We start from the raw sequence: 22865 nt of genomic DNA on the forward strand, positions 1-22865 counted from the left end.
ACAAAAATAAAACTCAAATATCAAAAAGAAGTAACAAAGATAAATAGAAACAAATTGTAGTATTTAAATACAAATGAAAAAGATAATCGAATTATTACACTATTACCCTATTGCTAACAAAAAACACACAAATTAAACTAAATTGCACAAATCCTTTATCACACAAATAGAATAACACATTTATAAAGAAGAGAACCTGATTATTACACTATTGCACTTCAAACAAGAAACACACAAACTAAATTGCACAACTGCCATCTACACGTAAACCCTGAACTTTCTTGCCTTCATCAATTACATCATCATAATAAATCTGCCCAGCGATTGCATAGTTAATACTGATGACAGAAAGGCCACTAAGGCGTTCCTGTGACATGGTGGACCTCAGGTAGGATTTCATGAGCTTCAGCTTTTAAAAAGCTCTTCTCTGCTTCAGCTATGGTCACTGGAAGAGTAAGACACATTCTGAGAGCAGTCCACAAATTTGGATACATTTCTAAGAGCTCTCTTTTGTGCATAAATATCATCAGCTCAAGCAGGGTCATGGTCTTCGATGGCAAGTCAGGCAAGTTCTTCAGTTCCTGTGCAAGCTCTCTGCCATCCAAGTCTGAGTGTTCTTTATAGTGCAGTGTCATACTAAGGGATTCACATTGTTGTGTCAGCTCCTCATTTGAGAGACTTTGGAAGGTTGACAGCACTCCAAACTTCTCTCCCACAGTTCCTGAAGGGCTGAGGTTGCAGAATCAACATTGAAAAAATGTCACCTCCAGCTTCTTCAGGGCCATCACTCAAAGGCTCATAAAAGGATTTGTATGAAAAGTGCCTGCTTTGTGGACCTCAGACTTTTCTGTTGTAGAACGGCCTCTACATTCATACCGTCACAAACATCCTTGGCTGACATTTGTGCGGTCATAAAGCCTGTTGCCCTGTAGTTGCTGAGACCTCGCTCTGTCTTTCTGAGAAGTCTGACTGCAACATCCACATGCATACTGGGAGACTGCATCAGCTTGCTTACATTTTGGATCTGGCTCCAGATGTCACACCACACCACTGTGCAGATGCTGAAGCGGTATGATCCCACCTCCTCTGACAAGGACTGGGCCTAAATCTTTATCACAGGGTCTTTGGTTTGATCACTCACCTCAATCAGTGCCTCTCTCACCGCTGCTGCCTGATACCTCAGTGGCTCGACACTCTTAACTTTACTCTCCCACCTTGTTTCAGTCCACATCTTCAAAGTGATGTCCACATGTTTTTTCGGGATGGCCCATCGCTGTGTGGAGGCTGAGAACAGGGTGTACAGTTTGTGTAAGATGCCAAAGTATAGAATGATAGAGAAGAATTTTGCCAGCTTGATGTCACTCACCAGGATTGAAATTACATCAACAAATCAATGAGTTCATTCTGTATTTGGTGGCCAAAGTAGTTGGTAGTGTGACTCGAGGTCCCTTTTTAGACACGGTTGAGGTGCTCTTTCATGACTGGATCAAATTGTGCCAGCAGTTCAACCTCTTTGAGGAAATTTCCATTTGATGGAGAGTACAGCATTTATGTGTGTCCCCTTAGTGCCAGATGTGCTATTTGATAGATTCCCCCGCTCCCCCCTACCTCGGGCTTCCAGTGGGGAGACCTGGGGTCAACCTACCATCGCCCCCCCCCCCTCCCCATCTCGTACTTCTGAGTGGGAGACCTTCCCAGGTAGTAGCCTGCCTAGGTCACAAACGAAAATCAGGGCGCCCACTCCGACAAGGTTAGTTGACCCACAGTCACAAAAGGTGACGTGCAAGTGGCGTGACGTGCAAATGAGCGATAGAAAACCAATCGTGCAAATGTCACCATTCCAAATTTTTTTGTTTGGCCGCCCCCTGTGCCGCCCCCAGCAAGATGGCGCCCTGGATGCCTGCCCATGTTACCCATACCTAAATCCGCTGCTGGATGGCAGACAGCGTGTTTGGCGTTGTGTCGGGCGAGCGGTTTGTCAATGTCAGCTTTGTTAACAGAGTGCCCCGTGGTGACGGTGGGGTTATGATATGGGCAGGCATAAGCTCCAGACAACGAACACAATTGCATTTTATGGATGGCAAATTGAATGCACAAAGATACCGTGATGAAATCCTGAGGCCCATTGTTGTGCCAATCATCTGCCGCCATCACCTCACGTTTCAGCATGGTAATGCACAGCCCCACGTAGGAAGGATCTGTACAAAATGTATGGAAGCTGAAAATGTCCCAGTTCTTCCACGGCCTGCATACTCACCAGACATGTCACCCATTGAGCATGTTTGGGATGCTCTGGATTGACGTGTACGACAGCGTGTTCCAGTTCCAGACAATATTCAGGAACTTTGCACAGCCATTGAAGAGGAGTGGGACAACATTCCACAGGCCACAATCAACAGCCTGATCAACTCTATGCGAAGGAGATGTGAACACGGTAACGTTGCTTTTACATTTTTAACCAATAACGCAGATCTTCCGCGATCTGGAATGAATCCAGACCTTAACCATGTTAGTCTCATTAAGATAAAAAAAAAAAACATGTGCAATGTGAATGTGTGGAGCCTACTGTAAGTATCGAACAGTTATTCACCCCCATGACGATTAAGCCAAACCCCGAGAGGACACCAAAAGAAAAAAAAAAAAAAAAGAAAAAAAAGACCTCTTTTGTCAAAGTCAGACAAAACCTCACAGACCCTTTAAATGAGCCGTTCAAAATTCTGAAAAGGACGTACCGAAAGGAAAAAACAAAGATAAGAAAAGAAACAAGAAACAGAAAAGTTATCAGAGCCGCTGTCTGTGTACCTCACAATGGCTCTCGCTGAAGTTTGTGTCTCTTCTGATCTTCTCCCAGCTGGACTTCTGATTTCCACCCTGTCTCCTCTGATCTGCCTGCAGACATCCGACATCCTTTTGCCAGCCTGTGAGCTGTCAAAGTACCCCTGGAATCAAACGCCCAGCCATCCCATCTCCATGCTCCGGCATGATCAAAGAGGCACAGGTAAGCCAGACATGAAGCCACATACAATTGCCATCTAAAAAGGTGGAACATTTTCATTTTTTAAAAACATTTATCTTTTGTGTAACTTGACTAGGCTGAGTTGACACGGCTCCTGGAGAACAGAGTCAATGCATCGATCAGAATCAAGGACAAAAAAGATTAGCAGTTTTGAAGATAAGAGAGATTAGTTGATCTTGATCTGACTGTCTCCCTGAAACTTTTGGACAAAAAGTTTAACACTGTAGTGAGTTGTCTGAACATTCGGAAGAATTTGAATTTGAGATGGAATATTCATCACCTTCCTTCTAAAGTTCATGTTTAAGTTATTAATTAAATACATATATACTGTCACTGTCTCATCCATGTCAAGATATGCCTATGTGTCTGCTATGACATACAATATACCTACTATTATCTATGATAAAGTACAGGCAAGCATATATAGACAAAGAGAAATATGGACAGAGAACACACACACACACACACACACACAGGCCATTGACCAACACATATTATTGACCCAGTATTCCTTTCCAATGCTGCTACTGATCTCCCAGTCTGGCCTCCCTGATGTGTTTGGTCATAATAGGGTCTCTGTGGGCCGGTGGCCATGCTTCCCTTCTTCTTCCTGCTCCCTACCAGAGATCACACACTAAATCTTTGAGTCCTGACCTGTCCCGGGGAGATCAAACAGTATCTCTGTGCTCGGCTCGCCAGGCCACCTCTCTCTCCGACTCTGTCTGTCTGCCAGGGTGAACTGTCCACGGACATTCTGTCTACGGACTAAACACAAAATAGGAGATATCGTCATCAGGCTTTTACTAGAAATCTCTACTGAAATCAATGGATAATGCTTTTCATCATCATGCTTTAAATCTTCACTGGAAATACCAGGAATACTAGCAATCTCAACTGGGTTAATAGACAGAAAACACAAACAAAGCAGTTATTATTGAATTGGGTCTGATCAATGTGAATCAAATTAAAGCATTGGACAAAGTTATTTGCGGGAAAACACAACAATGTAGAAACAGAAACATTGTAGAAAGTCAATGGTTCATTAAATATAAACGTGTCTCTTTCTTCTAGCGTTTGATGGAATGCTGGCTGGACAATCAGACCTAGATGATGATACTTGAGTTCTCAGAAAGAAGAGGAGAGAGGTCATATAAAGACATGCAACAAGTAGTCTGCACTATCCACCTCACCATCACACAGAAGAGCTCCTCTGTCCAGTGGGACGCCTGCTGCCCCTCTCAGAGCTGGGCGACCCTTCACCTCTGCTGTGCACTGAGGCAGACACAAGCCTCTGAGTGTCTGCTTCCATCGTCTGCCCACTCCCTGCCTACGTGTTTGTAATGCGGTGTGTGTGTGTGTGTACCGCGTGTGTGTGTTTGTGTACGGTCCGTGGAGCATCCATAGCCACGGGCCTCTCCTGTCCACTCCTGGCCCCTCAAACAAGGCATAGGCTTCAGCTTGATTAACCACTTAGTTCATCCCCTCAGACAGAATAATGCAGGGAGAAAGCAGAGTAATGAAGTGCTTCTCTGACGCCTTGATTTTTTGGGGTTCAGTACTGTTTGTTCCCTGTGGACAATCTGAAGACGCTTATTTTTTCGCCAAAACAAGTGCCCATCCATGTCCCTCTCTCGTCATCCCTAACTGGTGTGAATAAACATAATCATAATGGTACATATTTTGAGAGGAAATTGGAGGCTTTTTCTCTCAAATCACTTCTGATGGGCTGTTCATCTTTCTAATTATGTAGATTATACTGTGTGTGTCAGACATGGGCTCAACAGACGCGGAATAGAAGAGTGCTTTGCCTTTGTACCGGATGGAACAGAGTGTCAGAGTTCCACAAAGGTTGGCAATTACGTTCTCCTGTATGCTTCTTTGTTCATGAGAAGAGGAACTGCACTCGACAGACAGACATGGATAGACTGTCTCAAGAATGATTGAGGATTGAGGAGTCAAGACTTAGCTGAAAGTCAAGTAACTGTGCAGAGCCTGCAGTCTAGCAGCAACACTCACGGCTAGACACATATACCAATCCCCAGACCCCACCGTGAACTGGGGTTCAATTCCTGCATCTACTGTTCTCCTACTTGCCTGTCTCCCTCTTTGTTTCCAACTGTCTAAATCAAGTGCAAAATGTAAAAAATATAGAAAAAGGAATGTCAAGTAACTGCTGATAGTATTTTTCTTTCATGATATCAAATTGTTTCTGCCTACATTTTTACTAAATTTACAATGTACATTTACAATGTACAGTATCTGACTTGAAGGACTTCAAATAGCCCTGTTTACTGTAAACAATATTATGGTAAGAACTTGCACAAGCATCCCTCATTGAGGAAATAGATGCCATGTCAAAAACTGAAAATTCACCTGAAACTTTTACAGAAAATGTCACTTATACTTTCGATCACCGCTCCTAAAAGCTCGAACTCCATCCTAACAACGCATCCCTCTTTGAAAAAGACGCCACGGAGTGAGTGATGTGACACACATTCATCAGTATACATAGCAGGATGACTTGTCAAAATCTGTGGGTGATTATTTCTGTCCAAGATATGTCCAACCAAGGATTTGACGCAAGAACTTCCCTTTGCACTCCGCTCCAATAGACACAAAAGAGGAAACAGGGTTTTGGTTAAATATCTAGGGCCTTTTCACTTGCCCATCCAGGGCTGATATCCAAAGCTGAAGTTAGAGTGCAACATTATAATACTCCATTGCCTCCACCTACAGACCTGCTAACCACTCCAAACACAGGTAGGCTACTTCAGTTTTCATTCTCATAACCAATAATCACAGATTTATCTAGACAGATATTTCTGATTTAAAAATTGTATCTAGCAAATGTTTTGTAGCAGTAGGCCTGTGTGATTTTCATTTGAATGGATTCCATCAATTTGGATGATGATGGAATTCTGTGCCTTGTCTGGAGGTACTTCAAACCACAGATCTAGGATCAGATAACCCTATCCCCAATGCTACCCTTGAGCATGAGGGGGGGGGGGGGGGGGGTGAAGTATCTGACCGTAGATTGGTTGGATACAATTTATACCTACTCTGGTCCTATCCAACCCTAACTTCTCCACTAACCACATCCTGTTTAACAGGAAGTTTATCTTATTCAGGATGGATTGCTCTTTACAAACATCGGAAACATTTAAACTGTTGACACTTGTTGGGTATTTTGAAGTGATGGTTCCGATTGGCTATGCGATGTTGGGGAACCAAAATAACTCTATAATAATATATCAAATCAAATTTTATTGGTCACATACACATATTTAGCAGATGTTATTGTGGGTGTAGTGAAATGCTTATGTTCCTAGCTCCAACAGTGCAGTAATATCTAATAATTCACAACAATACACACTAATCTAAAAGTAAAAGAATGGAAATAAGAAATATATAAATGTTAGATTGAGCAATGTCAGAGTGGCATTGACTAAAATACAGTAGAATAGAATACAGTATATACATGAGATGAGTAATGCAGTATGTAAACATTATTTAAACATTATTAAAGTGACTAGTGTTCCATTACTATTACATACGCTTGATTCATTATATGCCCTGATTAAAATGTATGTAGTAATGCTGAGGTTTACTGACGTTTGATTTTTCCCCAAACAAAGAAAAAAATCCATCTCGCTTTGTGATTGAGAAGTACCAGGAAAGGAAATAAACGTGTGAGTCACTGTAGATAGTCGTGTGGCTGCAGCCTTGCAGTTGTTTGTGCTTGTTCGTCTGAGAACGGCATATCTCATGTGCTGTGATTGTTTTTGTTCCAGTGAACTTCAACACTGTACACAATGGCATTGCAAGAACAGCCTTCCACACCCCCCTTTTTTGGGGGGGGGGGGATTTCCTGTTTTGTTTGGTCACCAGATATGATTCTCAATATGTTTTTATAAAACTCTCTCGGACTTCTGTAATTTGGCACATTCATCACGGGGCATTTGATTTGATCATGTTATATGGGCATCCTGTTTAGACAGGAATGCATTGGCTTGCACCCTACACTGGTGAGGGGCGAGGGACCCAGTGCCAGTACTTAAAGGGGCACATGAGTCATTACAGAACGTGTCACTATGACTTAGCGAAAACTCTACATGCATATTGTGCATTATGAGTGGTGTGTCCACTATGTGAAAAGGGTTGGCATGCTGTCAGTGTGTTGTAATGTATGTGGGAGTAGGCTACTCAATGAGTCAGAGTTATTTCATGAGTCATGTAATACCTAGGCTATAATAGGATTTCTTAATATAGTTTTTACCCCAACTGGACTTAAATGTATAATAGTCCTTTATGCATTCCTATAGGAGGGCAAGAGAGGGGAACCACAAGGAGCATAGGAAATAGTGTATACATTGCCCTCTTGTGGATCATAGGGGAAAGACAACATGAGCATGAAGACAAGTTGAGCATCTTGGACCACTACCACCTTAGTGTTCAGTATCTCAGATACTGATAGTATCTCAGATATAACACAGATCAGATATTATACTAATGTTAATGATAGTGGAACTAAATAACATTGCCTCAATAAGAAAAGGATGACTTTGGTTTGAGATGACACTACTCTTCTATCAAGTGCTATGTCTGGTGATGGGAGAGCCCTTCAGACACTCACTTTGCCGTAGAGGGGAAAAGAGTGGGCACTTCACTGCTCCACAGACACTAAACTAAAATGCTGAAAGAAGGCTTGAATAGAGAGAGATAGAGGGATGGAGATAGACAGACCGGAGAGAGAGACGGACAGAAAGGCGGACACAAAGAACGAGAGAGAGAGACCGAGAAACAGAGACTAAGATGTAGAAAGAGAGCGAGAGAGAGAGATGAAATAATGCAAACATTGAATCATTGTATGGTCTAACAGTTCAGTTCCAAGTGGAGACCATGTTAACCTTACCCCAGTGGGGGGTCTCATTGAGTTCAGTGAACGTATACGTTGCAACCCAGACCTGACCAACTAGAGATGACATAGATTGACATAGAGGATGGAGACGAGGAATCTGAGACCAATCCACTGTCTCTTATGCTGGGGCGCATTTGTCTTTGAAGTAACGAAAGTGATCTGATTGACTTGGGAGGCAGACAGTCAGATAGATCCAAGTGTATTTTCTCTCTCATGGGTAGGGTAATGCTGCAATCGCAAGGCAGACATGCTCTCTGTCTGTCTGTCTGTCTGTCTGTCTGTCTGTCTGTCTGTCTGTCTGTCTGTCTGATAACTGAACGCAGGTGGTACAAATTTGTGAAGAGACGGTTCAATCAACAAGTGTGATATCTTGACGAAGGACGCGAGCTGTCGGCTACCTCAAAACAAATAGCCTGTGTGTCAACATGCCTCTCAAACAACAAGCCCAAAGAATGATCAGACTGTCAGGAAACATCTTGAAACACAACATGGGACTGGTAGGCCTATTCTACCCGGCAGTTGAAAGGAAAAGTGATGTCAAGAAGTAATTTCATATAACTATGACCTATAATCTGAGTTCATTTGCACACATAACACATGTGGTGATTGTGGAGTAGCAGAGTGCTTACGGTTGGGCTGTTCAGAACAGAATAGCAGGGCTGTGCTGTGCCGTGAATAAGGCCTGCATCTCTCCAGGGTCCGTAGCCTCATCATTATCCCAGCTCAGTGACTCACATCCTAAGGAGAGAAAGCAGTCTCTCATGGCTGCCTGGTTCACAGCTCCACGGGAGGTGTGGAGGGACAATGATGGAGAATTAGCGGTGAAAAGAGCAAATAAATAGGTGCTTGCTACTTGAAAGGCCAGTCACAAAGCCCCAGCAGCCCACTGAAGACAAGAGAGGGAAGAGAGAAGAAACATGTTTTTTTTTTCTCTTCATGTCTTGCCTGATGAAAATAAAGGGTTGAGGCTCAAAGGAAGACACAGAGGCAGTGGGGGATAGGAGGTGACGCGAGAGCAGAGAGCCTCACAGAATGGTGGTGTCTGTGGGATGGGTTTTAATGAGGAGGAGAGGTGGAGGGTGGTTGAGTGGGTGAAAGGGGGCATGGGGGGGGGGGGGGTTTGCTCGTCAGACTGTGACACAGACGCTCAGAACATAACATCCTCCTGAGGAAACGATGCACTGACTTCCTCTCTCTGGGGCTGAGAAGGACGTGTGTGTATTGTGTGTGTTTTTGGTTGCACTATCCTTGTGGGGACCAGAAGTCCTCACAAGGATAGTGTAAAACAATCAAAATGTGTCTGGAAAAAGGAAAAAGGCTATTTTAGGCTTAGGGGTTAGGTTTAGGGTTTACAATTAGTGTTAGGGTTTAGGTTTAGGGTTTACAATTAGTGTTAGGGGTTAGGTTTAGGGTTTACAATTAGTGTTAGGGGTTAGGTTAGGGTTTACAATTAGTGTTAGGGGTTAGGTTTAGGGTTTACAATTAGTGTTAGGGGTTAGGTTTAGGGTTTACAATTAGTGTTAGGGGTTAGGTTTAGGGTTTACAATTAGTGTTAGGGGTTAGGTTTAGGGTTTACAATTAGTGTTAGGGGTTAGGTTTAGAGTTAGGAGTTAGGGTTATGTTTAGGGGTTTGGGGTTAAGATTATGTTAAGGGTTAGGGAAAATAGGATTTTGAATCGGAATCAATTTTTTGGTCCCCACAAGAATAGTCAAAAAAACATTTATGTGTGTGTGTGAGTTGGGCAGAGGAGGGGCAGAAGGACCATCACGAAAGCTGTCTCTTTTAAAAGGAATGAGACAGAATAACATTTGCATGTTGCCTTCGAAAGACCCCAAATAAACAGCCTGGGGGCCCGTTGAACCAGGAAGATGTAACTGGGAACTGATTGACCCATTGATGGAGAATTAAGTGATCATACCACGCTGTGATCAATACGTTGCAAGAGAGGACACAATACAAGAGGATTCAAAGCTTTTAAGCTTTCTAACATGTCATGTTTCATCATCTTGTGACTCAATCATATTCAACCTTGATTTTACGGCAGACTGTGAATATAATTTGCTGAACACATTCTATATGGAATATGCATGTAGTATGAGGTCCATCTCATTGAAATATACAGAACAAAAATATAAACTGCAACATAAAAATAATTTGAGAGATTTTACTGAGTTACAGTTCAATTTTTTTTGTTTTTCAAATTATTTTGACCTTTATTTAACTAGGCAAGTCAGTTAAGAACAAATTCTTATTTTCAATGATAGCCTAGGAACAGTGGGTTTACTGCCTTGTTCAGGGGCAGGACGACAGACTTTTACCTTGTAAGGAAATCAGTCAATTTAAATAAATTCATTTGGCCCTAATCCATGGATTTCACATGACTGGGCAGGGGCGCAGCCGTGGGTGGGCCTGGGAGGGCATAGGCCCACCCACTGGGGCCCAGCCAATCAAAATACATTTTCCCCCACAAAAGGGCTTTATTACAGATAGAAATACTCCTCAGTTTCATCAGCTGTCTGGTTAGCTGGTCTCAGATGATCCCGCAGGTGAAGAAGCAGTATGTGGAGGTCCTGGGCTGGCACGGTTACAAATTCTCTAACATGACGTTGGAGCCAGCATATGGTAGAGAAATGAACATTCAACTCTCAGCATGTCAATTGAACGCTCCCTCAAAACTTGAGACATCTGTGGCAGTGTATTGTGTGACAAAACTGCACAATTTTAGAGTGGTCTTTCATTGTCCCCGGCACAAGATGCACCTGTATAAGGATCATGCTGTTTAATCAGCTTATTGATATGCCACACCTGTCAGGTGGATGGTAAAGGAGAAATATTCACTAACATGGATGTAAACAAATTTGTGCACAAAATTTGAGAGAAAGAAGCTTTTTGTGCATATGAAACTTTTCTGGGATCTTTTATTTTAGCTCATGAAACATGGGACCAACACTTCACATGTTGCATTTATATTTTTGTTCAGTATAAATGGATATAGAAATCATTTTGGTGGGCATATATAGTCACATCCTTATTTTTCAATTCAACACTATCCACCCCTAACACAGGTGTCAACTGTTTAGTAAATGATAGACAAAGACAGTCACTGCTAAATTACTTTAGGGCCATTTGACCTCTAAATATGGCTAAGTAGTGTAATGGGTGCAACTGGCAACGAAAGCCTGGTTTAGTGACATTACGTTGCCCACAAGTGCCCATTAGTATATTACCACTGGCAAAAATGTACTCCTTGTCAGAGAGGGCAGAATGTCCTCTCCCTAATAGAGGGACCTACACACAAACAATGGCTAACACAGACACAGACCCAAGTCAAGTGCAGACAAGGCCAATTGTTCAAAATGGGCAGGCTAAAACAGGGTATCGCCCGTGGAATGGATGATAGGTAGACTAAATGTTTTTTATTTTCCCGTCGCCCAACTTCATCCAACACATTTGTCCAGTGTCTGAGATAGAATGGGCAATTATCTAGCACCCCGGGGGCTCTGCAATGCTGGCAACAGAAGAAAAAGAAGGGGCAAATGAAATAGTGTTTGCGTTATGCACAGAGAGAGGGAGAGGGACAGGGAGAGAGAGAAAGCGAGAGAGGGAGAGTGAGGGGGAGAGAGAAAGAAGGGGAAAGAGATGGAGAGATGGAGAGAGAGCCAGCCAGAACCTTGCCAATTACATCTCCATGTGAAAGAAGGGATGAAGAGGAGAAGGGCCATTGCTTAGGGCCCACACACTTCTCCTTCCCTTCCACCTCACTGCCACCTCTCCTTACCTCCCTATTAGAGGCCCCTTCCCTTCTAGTCTCTGCTCTGTTTACTTCTCAAAGCTGTCTCTGAGTGTGTGGGGCCGTCTCTCCACTGCCTGAGCTCTAATGGGGAACACATAGGGATGACACACAGATATTCAAACAGGCATGGGCCAGGGCAGCCGAAGCTGGCTGAGGGGTCCTCATTTGTGCCACAGATGATTAACAATGTAGGCAGAAGTTGCCCGACTCCATATCTGAACAAAACCACCAGGAACATGAAAGGTGTCAACTTGTATGTTATATGATTACAGACAATTATTTGACAGATGTGCATAATAGACTACTGAGAAAGGCCCCAAATTGACTTATTGACGTACAATCTCTCTGTGGGACTATACAACGTAAAGTAAAACATGGCATTTAAATGTATTACACTGTTTACAGACAGGCCACACTGCACTGAATCATGATTTGGATGAATAGTCCCCAATATGTCACTTTAAGTCATTTACAGATAGCTCTCGTTATTTACTGATAACATTGGTTTGCTGGCAACTTGTTTTCCCCAATTCAATTGCCCAGCTTGATTTAGTTTATGTATAAACTGAATTCAGTATGCTGCGGTAATTTCGAGGGTTTATACAGAACACGATGCTCTTTATTACTACAGTGACACTCTCATTATCCCCTAAAAGATTTAGTAGCTTTAGGAAGAGACAAGGACATCACCCAGCAAGCATGACCCCATGGCCCCATATGGGTATTTGGTGAGCAAGGTGGGAAGGGTCAAACATTACAGAGTGGCGTAATGACTGTATAGGCCCTTGTCTGTCCTGTTTCTCTTCGACCCAGACAAGACCATTCGTGGAGAGCCATGTTCGATTCCCCGACTGACGTGCCTGTGGTGCAGCTGGTGAGGGGTCAACTAAGGGGACAGCCTGAGGTGGTGAAGCAGGAATACTTGGGCCCACCAGGACCACATCCCCATACCTGGCCCCAGCAGCACCGGCCCTACCTCTACCCTCCTCACCCTGCCTGTCCAACCCGGCCTGCCCGCCCTCCATGCCCATACCAGGGGGCCTACTACACAGAGCAGCAGCCTCCAGCCTGGTATCAACCACACAACACATGGGAGGTATGGACAACCTTCTTGTTCAATTTCTCACATGGGGGATATACAACTCTTTACCTACAGTTGAAGTCAGAAGTTAACATGCACTTAGGTTGGAGTCATTAAAACTCGTCTTTCAACCACTCCAGAAATGTCTTGTTAACAAACTATAGTTTCGGCAAGTCGGTTAGGACATCTACCTTGTGCATAACACAAGTAATTTGTCCAACAACGGTTTACAGACAGATTGTTTCACTTATAATTCACTGTATCACAATTCCAGTGAGTCAGAAGTTTACATACACTAAGTTGACTGTGCCTTTAAACAGCTTGGAAAAGTCCAGAAAATGATGTCATGGCTTTAGAAGCTTCTGATAGGCTAATTTACATAATTTGTGTCAGGTGTACCCGTGGATGTATTTCAAGGCCTACCTTCAAACTCAGTGCCTCTTTGCTTGACATCATGGGAAAATCAAAAGAAATCAGCCAAGGCCTCAGAAAATAAATTATAGACCTCCACAAGTCTGGTTCATCCTTGGGAGCAATTTCCAAATGCCTGAAGGTTCCACGCTCATCTGTACAAACAATAGTATGCAAGTATAAACATCATGGGACCACGGAGCCGTCATACCACTCAGGAAGGAGAGGCATTCTGTCTCCTAGAGATGAACGTACTTTGGTGCGAAAAGTGCAAATCAATCCCAGTACAACAGCAAAGGACCTTGTGAAGATGCTAGAGGAAACAGGTACAGAAGTATCTATATCCACAGTAAAACGAGTACTATATCGACATAACCTGAAAGGCCGCTCAGCAATGAAGAAGCCACTGCTCCAAAACCGCCATAAAAAAGACAGACTACGGTTTGTAACTGCATATGGTCTGATGAAACAAAAATAGAACTGTTTGGCCATAATGACCATCATTATGTTTGGAGGAAAATGGGGCAGACTTGCAAGCCGAAGAACACCATCCCAAACGTGAAGCACGGGGGTGGCAGCATCATGTTGTGGGGGTGCTTTGCTGCAGGAGGGACTGGTGCACTTCACAAAATAGATGGCAACATGAGGAGGGGAAATTATGTGGATATATTGAAGCAACATCTCAAGACATCAGTCAGGAAGTTAAAGCTTGGTCGCAAATGGGTCTTCCAAATGGACAATGACCCCAAGCATACTTCCAAAGCTGTGGCAAAATGGCTTAAGGACAACAAAGTCAAGGTATTGAAGTGGCCATCACAAAGCCCTGACCTCAATCCAATAGAAATTTTGTGCGCAGAACTGAAAAAGCATGTGTGAGCAAGGAGGCCTACAAACCTGACTCAGTTACACCAGCTCTGTCTGGAGGAATGGGCCAAAATTCACCCAACTTATTGTGTGAAGGTTGTGGAAGGCTACCCGACACGTTTGACCCAAGTTAAACAATTTAAAGGCAATGCTAACAAATACTTATTGAGTGTATGTAAACCTCTGACCCACTAGGAATGTGATGAAAGAAATAAAAGCTGAAATAAATCATTCTCTCTACTATTATTCTGACATTTCACATTCTTAAAATAAAGTGGTGATCCTAACTGACCTAAAACAGGGAACTTTTACTGGGATTAAATGTCAGGGATTGTGAAAAACTGAGTTGAAATGTATTTGGCTGAGGTGTATGTAAACTTCCGACTTCAACTGTATGTGCAGCCTATGTGTTTGATTGACAAATCTACTGTACATTGTAAAGCAGTGGTCACCAACCTTTTCTGAGTCAAGATCACTTTCTGAGTCAATATCACTTTCTGAGTCAAGATCACTTTCTGAGTCAAAATGCATGCTGGGATCTACTACTCAATTTTTTTTAACATGACTTAAAAAACGTAAGCCTATGCAACATTACCAGTTAAGAACAGCACTGTAGCGATGAAGTTCGTGCAGTAAGCTATAGGTCCAATACATTATCACCGTGTACTGGCTTTGTTTCAATTGCCCTGCCCATGCATTGTTGTTCGGGACATTTTTTGAAATTATATTTCAAAATTTGAAGTTGGCTATATGATCACACCGGTAATAGATCGATCAGTTGTTGTATTACCCATGAGGCACAGCTGAGTGAGGATACATTTAAATAATTCGCTTGTTGTTTGTACTTTACTGGGCTGAAGGCCCCTGCATCTGATGGTCAGTCTCAGTGGAGGGAGAGAGCAGCTGACATGCTGACCACACCACTTGCGTCCCGTGCACTGCAAAATACATTTGCACATATATGTTATTCAATCATTGCAACCCCACTGCTCGCAAGCGTCTGCGTAGCCAGGCGCTAAAATAGAACTTGGCTTCACGCGCTGCAAGTCCCTCCTCTCCCATCTCCTCATCGGTTTTTAGGAGAATACAGCCACGTGGGTGATTGAAAGATGAACTAAGGTCTGCACTCCAGTCCAGTTGGTGGTGGTAATGCACCATAAAGTTGGTTGCCAACTGCCATATAAAGTCCAAAGAAGAAGCCTGAAGTAGGCGAGTACTAGAAACAAACTCAGTTTAACGCTACCCCTTTATCTGTGGATTAATTGTTGGAGTAGAGGACCTTGTGCATTTCAGGTAAAATAACAATCCAATGTTTATATCCCAGGACAAATTAGTTAGCAACAGCTAAATTGATAGCTAGCTAAATTGCCATAAATGTTTAATGCTTTTCGACCTGTCCCCTAATTAATTTAGTTTGTTTTGATATTTCAACCTGCGTGTCCTGATCACGTCTGGTGTGCGTGGACAAAATCAACATGCACGCGAGAGGTCTGGTCAGCATGTGAGGGTCCGCCTCTCAACGTTCCTCCGCTCTCCTTTTCCTCTGCTGACACTGACCAAAAAGGGTCACCGTCTTCCAGCTGATGGTGAAATTTGAGTTGCACCGCTTTAATCCTGCCTCATGCACAAATACCTGTTGTTACACCAATGAACAGAGAAAGTGAAATTCTTCACTACTAATAATAACAACGCAAACCTATCGATACACTTTCCTACTCATTCATTACAGTGCTGGTTGTTGTCTGAGTGGAAGTAGGAAGAACGTGCATTTTATGGCATATAAAAGTGTTGAAAAATAAGTGTTGACAGTGTTGACAGACAACTTAAACATGAACTAATTCATAAAAACTAAAGCTCTTTGCTATATTAGTTGACAGTCTCTCTCTAGTCATGGTTTTAAACTTTTTGAAATCTCATGGTATCAACTTTGTTGTATCTTTTTTTAATGCCTGCTACTTCACTGCTGACACGGTAATCTCAGCCATCCGATTGGCCAGCAGTTGGCCTAGTGCACTTGATTTGCTCTCCTGGCCTGCCGGGAAGTCAGAGTTTGTACCTTCAGACACATGAAATGGTTAAAAATGTGAACATTTCTCCTACCCGGCGCGCAGGGCAGCTGAATCGGGTACACCTACCGCCAACAGCGGGAGACAAAAAAAGAAAGAAAGATTGATGATTTATCGTTGGGTTTTATACAGAATGTTTAGCGATAGAATAGGAATGCCTTGGAGATCGACCAGTTCTGATCGACTGTTGTAAAGTATGGCTATATCAATGAAGGCACACATCATTTTCATTCATAAATCAACAAGGTGAATGATGCTCATTGTTGATGATCCTGTCACATTCTGGAGCTCAATATGGCTAGGTAGGCAACTAGAGCTACTGAAGTGAGGCACCTAGCTCGGTTCAAGGGCAGTGTTGTTACTGTCCCTAGCCCGGTAGTGGTGGAATCTATATTTTGATTCGATTAGACACACCATATCAAACAAAACTTTGAGAGGAAAGCAATGGATGAGTGTGTTGTGTGAGACTTGGCTGAGTGTGTGTGTGTGTCTGTCCGTGCGTTCGTTCGTTCTGGCTGTCTCTGCTCTGCTATCAATACTTCATCTCATGATGTGTTTAAAAAGGCATGCCGATGTCTGCACATTTGAGCCAGGAACCACCCAAAAAGTATCTTTGTGTTCCAAGGGTCCTTTCTCAGGAATTCTGTCCCACAGGATTTGGCCAGTGTTTTCCCTGAGAATAAGTCCTCCTCACAAAGTGCTGATGGACCACTGAGCCAAGACATGTCACTGGAATTATAGCTTTCAGGGTTAACATGTGTGTGCGTTTATTTTGGTTGTACTAACACTAAATACGGTTTCTTTGGAGTTTTTTTTCCTCTCTCTCCTCCCCTGGCTTCTAGCTATGCAACTGAGAGTTTATATTTCCCAGTTTTGGGATGTTGGGGCTATTGTCTATGAAGTAGAATAACTCCCAGCTCAGTTACAGTTGGCCAATACAGGTTACCCAAAGTAAGAAATGAATCAGACTTGCAGCCGGTGTTGGGGAGAAGTCAGGGAAACTTCAAAGCAGCAGTTCTGTTTTCTCTGGTCTGCAGGAGGCCTTTCATGTGTTAAAGTGTGTCTGGTTCAGGGGAGCTAGGGCCTTACCTGCATTTCGGTGTGTGTGCCATTGAGTGTGTCTGTGAGCGAGAATGAGAAGGAGCGATAAAGAGTGTGTGTGTATACACCTGTGTATTTGTTTGTGTGTACTCACACGTGTTTGCCTGTGTCTAAGAGGTACCAAGAGGGTCGATCCTATCAGAAGCAGGGTCTCCCCTATGGTTGCTGGGGGCATGGGGGATGGATGGATGGGAATCCAGCAGTGTGTATGTACAAGCAGCCCCTGCTGTGAGCCTGATTATGCCTGATGTTGACTGTCTCAGGGCAGGTGGAGGGGTTGGTGGGGGGCCCAAAGCTGACAGCCATATGGACCCCACTGAGGGGTTGGGTGTAGCAAAGGGGGAATTCAGAGATTCAGGCAGTGATTGGGCCAGACCACCCATCTGGGCTGGCGCGGTGCCTGGGGGTGTCGTGCTGTGGCCCACTAGGCCTGCAGTCAGTCAGTATGAGGGAGTCTATCTATGTATCTACACACTCCCATCCAGACCCCATCTCTGCTGGGATGAATCCAAAGGAAGAGCGTAGGTAGGGTATTAAAGTCCCACAACCAGGACAGCTGTGGTTCAACAGAAGAGCTTTTATAGTGTAGGCCTACACTCACTCTGAGCCTGCATGGGAGACCTGAGGGCCAGTTGCAGTTACTGTACAGTACTGTAGCATCTTTGAACTATACCTAGGCTACTCAGCTTTTTTAGGTGTCTTGTCTACTGGCCAGAATACTGTGTCAGGGAAACAGTCCATCTTCCATACGGAGAAACACTGTCGAGCAGATGTGGATTCCCCTGGCACACATGATTCTGATCCAATCCCTCTGAGTGGATAAAGGGAAAACAAAAAAATACGTAATGTACTTTGTTGTATATGGAAGCTGGTGTTTGGAGGATATATTGGCACGGTTTGCCAATATAACACTTTTTTGGTTACTACATGATTCCATATGTGTTATTTCATAGTTTTGATGTCTTCACTATTATTCTACAATGTAGAAAATAGTAAAAAGAAAGAAAAACCCTGGAATGAGTAGGTGTCCAAACTTTTGACTGGTACTGTATATCTCATACTGCACTTTCCTCCCCAGATGGGTACTTTTTACACTTTTTCCATTTGCATGTAAAACATAAAAATGAATACATTCCAGTGTTAATACTCCCTATACATTAAAGCAAAGGCCTTGTTTGACATTTGGAGATTTTCGGATGTGATTCGTAACAGCATTTAAACGTTGTATTTTATGACCTGGGGGAAATCGAGTCACCTTTTTATTGAAGACACACACACACACACACACACACACACACACACACACACACACACACACACACACACACACACACACACACACACACACACACACACACACACACACACACACACACACACACACACACACACACACACACACACACACAGAGTCCTAGTCCTGAGCCCCTCCCACCCCCCACCTCTTCCTCCTAATAAAGTCATTGTATTATCCCTCCCTCTCTTCCTCCCTCCCACAGATGGGCTCTTGGCAGCCTAACAGGCCTAGGCAGGGGCTTGGGACAGGACAGGGACGGCCTTCAGTGTGTCTGCCAACTCTCAGATCTCTGCCCCATCATCCACATACACACAGAGCCTACTGCACACTGGAACACTGGCATCCCTGGCCCCTATTATTAAGCGGCCCCCACATACTAGACGTTATGAGATTAATGCAGTGCATGTAGCAGGTGTCTGCCAAAATTCCTTTCCTATTTAAACCTCCCGGCCCATACCAGCGGTTAATCCTATTACGGCTAATTGAGTGAAGTCGTCAGTCTTTTTCAGTTAAACCAAGTTCAGCCACTAATAGGATTCAAAAGAAAAGGTACAATGGTACAATGCATGAAATAGAATAAGCAACCAGTTAGTCCAGTAGTGTGTGGCTGGAGCAGTGAGCAGCAAGTGGTGAGCAGTGGCTAGTAAGGTCTGAGGAGATCTGCCCCCCCCCTGCTGACTTGGGATCTGTTTTATAATGAGAGAGGGGTGAGGCTGGGGTCTCTGGAGGCTAGAGGTGCTGAGAGGGAGATCAGGACTCAGTGGTGGGAGGGTGTGGTGGCGGGTTTGAAGGGGTTATGGTACTAGTGAGGGGTTTGAGGTGGGGGCTGTTGGTGGATGGTGACGTTCCTGTCTGACTATTGGATTGATCCTTATCCCACTGTGCTCATCAAAGGGACCACACAAGGGACAAATGCTCTATTATTTGTGTCATGTTCATGTACACATGGACAATATGAACCTGGAGCCCATTTCATGCTGTTCATACTTTAGAGAAATAGGAATTGCTTGAGCAAAGCCCTGAACGTTTCTTCATTTCCCTACGTTCTAAACGGAAAAGCAGACACATTTTCCCTAATAGTTCATGACAGAAGCAGAGTTGATCTCGATTTGTTCACACCACCAGGTCAAATGCATCAGTGGCCTCGTGAAAGACCCTAGCGTGATCTTATCTTGTCCTCCCTAGTCACCTATGACCTGCTCCTATCTAAAGAGGATGAGGATCGAGAGAAGAAACAACTCTCTCACACAGACCCGCTGTGTCCTGTCATCATTTGGTGTAATTTAGCCCCCTCCCCCTTATCCCTTCAGCCCCATCTCCCCTCTCCGGCCACCAAGTTAACTAGGCCAAACTGGGACACACCTATTACCAGTGGCGTCAGGACAGACACTGCCCCAGGAACCTTTGGAGAGGGGACAGGGGCCAGTCTGAGACTGGTGTTAGCCAGTGGTGCTGGGCTACACAGACTCCCTTTGAAGAGGACAGCCATGGAGACCAGGCTAGCAGTGATACACAGTAGTTCCATGGGGTGAAATTAGAGACACGTCTGTCTGTTCATGACAGACAACTATTAGTCTCCCTAGGCAGACAGGCTGTTGCCAGGGTGGCAGGTAGCTTGGCCAGTAACAGAAAGGTTGCTGGTTCGAATCCTCGCACCAGCAAGGTGGAAAATCTGCCGTTCTGCTCTTGGGCAAGGCAGTTAACCCCCACAATAACTGCTTCCCAGGCGCCGATGACGTGGATGCCGATTAAGGCAGCCCCCTGCACCTCTCTGATTCAGAGGGGTTGGGTTAAATACAGAAGACACATTTCAGTTTAATGCATTCAGTTGCGCAACTGACTAGGTATCCCCTTTCCCTGGGTCTGGGATTTCCGTCACGAGACAACTAAGGGAGCATTTGGACTAGCTGACATCGAAAGAACACAACTTCTTAAAGTCCAATGGAGTGAGTCAAAAATAAATACAAATCTTAGTCTGGTTTTGGAGATGCAATAAACTTGAAAATAAAAACCTAAAATAAAATTCATGATGAAGTATGACATATGCAAGATCTCATACTTAACTTGTACGCGACTAAATTCAATTTTACAATCCCTCAATAAAAAGGCAAACTGGTTTAACGACATCCTGAAATAATATAACAGGTTAAAAAGAATGTGACCTTTCACTAAGCACGGAAGACTGGCCCAACATAGAACTATAAAATTCACAACTCTCATTTTCTACAGTCTACTTAGAACAATCTCTTAAATCCCCTAAGTGTTTAAAGAGCTTACAGGCAAAAAAAACAACAGCAATTACCGAGCTAATTCAAATCCTCACACTAATGCCATTGGTGGACGCTGTACTGTGGACTCCTGTATATTTTATACATAGAAATAAAAGTACATTATCTATTTATAGATTCGCCCCATGGAAACTTTACTTCCCTCACCCATCATCTCCAGACAAGGACATGACATCTCCGTAATTCACGCTTTCAGATGGAGGGAGAGATAGAGTGGCCAGGCAGACAATAAAATACTGAGTTGCCGTCTTTTCCGCCTAATCACATTGACACGGGTTGCTTTAACAGATGACGGGCCCCTCTCCTCCGCCACATGGCCTTCACCGCTCGGATAATATGTCCTTTTGTTTCTTGTATTTACATGGAGTCCTCTGTGGTGTTGAGGGTGTCTGCCTTGACCTGCAGCAGGAAGAGGGGAGTCCATATAGCATTGGATCCAAACACGATCAGTTACAGTACAATGTCAAATCGGTGCTTCTTGTTGGAGGTGGTTTTTCTAGCAAACGAGATGTTATCTCAATGAGACTATCCTGTATAAATAAGGGTTTAATTCTATTAAAATGAAAGGGAGTCAGAAGACTGTCTCTCAGTGTTCGCAGTCCACTGGGGATATGCCTATTCCATTCTAGCTTGGTTCCAGTCTGATTTATATCTTGCAACAGAGTAGTTAGAGGAGTCTTCTTTTTTTGGGCCACATATTTCTGAAGTGCACAACCCACGTATTGTGGGGTTTAGTATCTACTATCCTACTTGGTAGGACAGACAGATGGACGGACAACAATGTCATTGACTATACTACCTATCTATACCATAAATCAAGTGTGGCCTTTCCAACAGGCTGTTAACCGGCTCAAACTGTGACAGAGCTCAGGGCGGTTAACCCATCATGCAGCTGTGGGAAATGAAAAGGAAAGAACAAGCAAAGTCTACTGTGGAGAGCCATGTCGTTTTAGCTGGGTTTGACTTGTGGGAATCAAGGTTAGGGACAGAGAGTGTCTTCAATGGCTGGTTGAAGCAGGAGTTGTGGGTTTGAATATGTTACATAACAAACTAAATCACTTTGGATAAAAGTCTTTAAGTGCTAAAATGGTCATGAATGGTTACACACAGAGAGTTTATCCCTCCTGTCAGAGACATTTAAAGTTCAAATGGTATGTCTGCCCCCTGGTCTGTCCTCTGAATTAGAGAGGGTTTAAACCAGGAGTGTCAAACTACGACAAGCGAGCCACACTAGATAGAAAGTACGTAGAAATGATAAATATACTACAGTATATACTGCCCTTTTTCTGGTCTGCAAATTGATTTGGACAAAACAAAAATCAGGCCCGTGCTGAAACTTTTACCCACCCCTGGTCTAAATTGTCAATTCCCCCGGTAGCATCACTAACCACAACCACCCCCAGATAAGTGAGGGGGGAGAGGGGTATTGGTGTTGTGGAACCTACAAACCCTAAAGATTAAGAATGAGAACCCAAATGAAACAAAGGGGGGCCAGGAGAAAAAGTAAAAGATTAAAAAAAAAATGTAAGAATTGGATTAATTGGCATAATGCAAGGTGGCTAGGCACAGGGAGGAAGAGTGCCAGTGTGAGTAGGCAGAATCCCCACCATCCTCAAAGTAAGATGGTCTGCACAATTAGCCGTGCGACCCTTGACCCCGGTCAGAATAATTAATGAATAACAGAGGGGATAAAGACAAAAGACGCGGAGCGGTTTGGGTGAGGAGCACGGGCTGCGTAATACATCAAAGCGGGCCGGTAATTGGCCCGGTGGCTTTCATTCTTTGCCCTATTTCTTTCAATTCATTGACTCAAAATAATGGGTTCAGGTTCATTATCAACAGGTCGTAAGCTCTGGGAGTGCAAAACTTTCAACAGTGTAGTGGTTAAGCTGTGCTGAGCTGGGCTGTGCCATGTTGATGGGTGAGTGCTAAGCTAGCTATCCCCCCCCCCCACCCCGAGACCTGACGACATTATTAGGCAACAACGCCCAGGGAAAAGCAAGGAGTTGTACAGATACAGAACCGAAGT

At 43.8% G+C, this 22865-nt stretch overlaps 1 long non-coding RNA gene across 1 annotated transcript; it reads left to right on the forward strand.

Moving 5' to 3' along the window:
* Positions 1 to 2349: 2349 nt before the first annotated feature.
* LOC116375269 (uncharacterized) lies at positions 2350 to 12820 on the forward strand. The gene is made up of 3 exons (XR_004211007.1): positions 2350 to 2998; positions 4088 to 5776; positions 12542 to 12820. It is a non-coding gene; the product is annotated as an uncharacterized LOC116375269 (long non-coding RNA).
* The last annotated feature ends 10045 nt before the right edge of the window (positions 12821 to 22865 follow it).

Source organism: Oncorhynchus kisutch, linkage group LG9, assembly GCF_002021735.2.
Source record: "Oncorhynchus kisutch isolate 150728-3 linkage group LG9, Okis_V2, whole genome shotgun sequence".
Classification (NCBI taxonomy): Eukaryota; Metazoa; Chordata; class Actinopteri; order Salmoniformes; family Salmonidae; genus Oncorhynchus; species Oncorhynchus kisutch.